At 45.5% G+C, this 3,086-nt stretch overlaps 1 pseudogene; it reads left to right on the plus strand.

Moving 5' to 3' along the window:
- Window positions 1-418: 418 nt before the first annotated feature.
- LOC100349616 (N-acetylgalactosamine kinase pseudogene) lies at window positions 419-1,483 on the plus strand (annotated as a pseudogene).
- The last annotated feature ends 1,603 nt before the right edge of the window (window positions 1,484-3,086 follow it).

A 3,086-nucleotide genomic window follows, 5' to 3' on the forward strand; every position in this document is an offset into this window, starting at 1 on the left:
AGAGAGTTGGTAAAATGCAATTTCTGAATGTGTCAGTAAGAATCTTTCCTGAAAGATTAGCATTTGAATTCAGTCAACTGAGTTGAATTTGGAATTGAAAGACTGATAAAAGAAGGTCACCCTTACTAACATATGCAGCAGCATCTAATCTGTTGGAGTCCTCAGTAAAATAAAAAAGTGGATGGCATCAGGCTTTTGGCACACAGCAGCTGAGACGTCACTTGGAACTCCCATATCAAATGCCTGCATTCAAGTCCCGGCTCTGTTTCCAATTCTAGCTTCTGGCTAATGCACACCTTGGAAGACATCAGTGATGGCTCAAGTAGTTGGGGTCCTACCACCCACATGGGAGTCCTGGATTGAGTTCCCCACTCATGAATTCAGCCTGACTCAACTCCAGTCATTATGGGTATGGGAAGTTGCGAATTAGAGTGCATTTCTCTCTTTCTCTCCCTCTCTCTCGCTTGCTCACTCTAGCTCTAGCTCTATATCCCTCTGTCTGTGTGTGTGTGTTACTCTGTCTCTATCTTTCTGTCTCTCTGTCTTCCAAATACTAAATAAGTTATTTTCAATTTTTTTAAAGAAGAATACCAGAGATACCTTGTGATTGCTGTGCCTTGCCACTAGAAGCTGCAGAAGAAAGAAAGATCTAGAGAAATATGACAACGGAAGGCCCTGCCGTGTATCTAATTCAGGTTGCAGAACATTCCAGATTGCTGAAACAGAAGGAGATGTTTAACTCTAAGTTTGGATCCTCTCCCAAATTTTATGTTCGAGCCCCAGGAAGAGTAAATATGATAGGAGAGCATATAGATTACTGTGGATATTCTGTAATTCCAATGGCTATAGAACAAGATATGTTAATAGCTGTGGAACCTGTGGGGTGGGGGGAAAACCACTCTCCAACTGGCCAACATAAATCCCTTGTATCCACACTTCAGTACTTGTTCTGATAACATTCAGATTGACAAAACCAAGCCTCTGTGGCACAACTATTTCCTATGTGGATTTAAAGGAATTCAGGAACACTTTGGTCCCAGTGACCTGCCTGGTAGATGGAAACATCCCACCAAGTTCTGGCCTCTTCAGCTCCATTGCCTTAGTTTATTGTGCTGGCTTGGTGCCATTCACATTACAGAGAATGGACCCATCCAAGGTGGAACATGCGAAAATTTGTACTAAGAACGAATATTTTATTGGCACTGAAGGAGAAAGCATGGACAAATCCATACCATTTCTTGCAAAAGAAAGAATTGTCAAGTTGATATAATTTAGTCCTTTGAGGGCAACTGATGTTAAACTTCCTAGCGGAGCTGTGTTTGTGATTGCAAACAGCTGTGTGTAAACGAACAAAGCAGCAACTTCCCATTTCAGTATCAGAGTAATGGAGAGTCATGGTCCCCACCATTTTCATTTGCTGCAAAAACTTCCCACCTGCTACAGAGGGTTTTCACTGGACAACCTATCCAACAGTGACTTCTGAATGAAGACTCCAGAGTGAGCAGAAGAGCCCCTCCTGTGGATATTGGCATGGACCGAGGTCCCAAAGAGGAATTACTAGGACAGGTCCATCAGGCATGGCTGTCCGTAGGAACACTGGACCTCCATGGTTCTGTCCTCCTAGCTGCATTTATTTATTTATTTATTTATTTTTATTTTTTGACAGGCTGAGTGGACAGTGAGAGAGACAGACAGAGAGAAAGGTCTTCCTTTTGCTGTTGGTTCACCCTTCAATGGTCACGCTGATCCAATGGTAGGAACCAGGTACTTATCCTGGTCTCCCATGGGGTGCAGGGCCCAAGCACTTGGGCCATCCTCCACTGCAGAGAGCTGGCCTGGAAGAGGGGCAACCAGGACAGAATCCAGCGCCCCGACCGGGACTAGAACCCGGTGTGCTGGTGCTGCAAGGTGGAGGATTAGCCTGTTGAGCCGCGGTGCCGGCCTCTCCCAGCTGTATTTAACATGGATTCAGAGTTCGTAGGGCAGGGGAGAGGGGGAAGGGCTGCCGGTGCAGCCATGACAGCAGCAGAGTGCCCATGTGCCCATCCTCCTAAACCTCACAGGGCCGTTAGAGTAAAAGGTGTGATTTTCATACAAAATATTTGAAAACCATGTCATAACTCCTGTATTTCTCTATATCAAATTAAGCTGCTCTGAGACTTCATCCCCCAAAGCTGGCAGGAAATGCAATGTCTGTCATTATAGTTCAAGGTCCTGATGTGCTTACACTAGTTAGGAAATGGGAGAAAGGTCTTTCCAAGGCTCTGTTGACCATGAGTCACCTCTGTGCAAATTAGAAAATAGCATCCCCACCTCTGCTAACAGAGTTCTTCCCCTGAGCACACAACTTATCAAAGGCACTTCAGGCTCTGTTTGAGCCCTCTGTCGGGTGCCTTGTGCAAGGCAGTGAATAGTAGATGACAGCCCTATAATGGGCACCACTGAGAGGTGTGCCCTCAAAAGCCATGGAGAACAGCTGTGCTGATTTTATGCCAGTCTTGAGCCCAGAGAACCTTGCTAGGCCTGTAAGTCCCAAAACCTGTGGTCTAATCTTCCCAAAAGATCTGTGATGAATTCAAGGTGGAGAGCAATTCTTTTTTTCTTAAGATTTCTTATTTATTAAGAGGTAGAGTTACAGATTGAGGGAGAGACAGAAAGAAAGGACTTCATCTGCTGGGTCACTCACCAAATGTCTACAACTGGAGCTGGGCCAATCTGAAGCCAGGAACCAAGAGTTTCTTCCAGGTCTCCCACGTGGGTTCAAGGGCCCAAACACTCAGGCCATCCTCTACTGCTTTCCCAGGCCATAGCAGGGAGTTAGATCCAAAGAGGCATAGCCAGGATTCAAACTAGAGCCCATAAGGGATGCCACAGGCAGTGGCTCACTCCACTATGCCACAGGGAAGGCCCTAAGAGAGGAATTCTTTGATGTACCTTCTTACTGGGAAGCAGGGCCAGTTTCCCATCCCTCTTGAATCTAACCTGTGTTCACATTGATCAACGGAAAGCAGAAGACACGATGCTCTCTCAATTCTATATCTAAATTTAAGGAGACTTTGAGCTTCTATCTTTGACTCTTGAGACTC

Source organism: Oryctolagus cuniculus, chromosome 13 (genome assembly GCF_964237555.1).
Source record: "Oryctolagus cuniculus chromosome 13, mOryCun1.1, whole genome shotgun sequence".
Lineage (NCBI taxonomy): Eukaryota > Metazoa > Chordata > Mammalia > Lagomorpha > Leporidae > Oryctolagus > Oryctolagus cuniculus.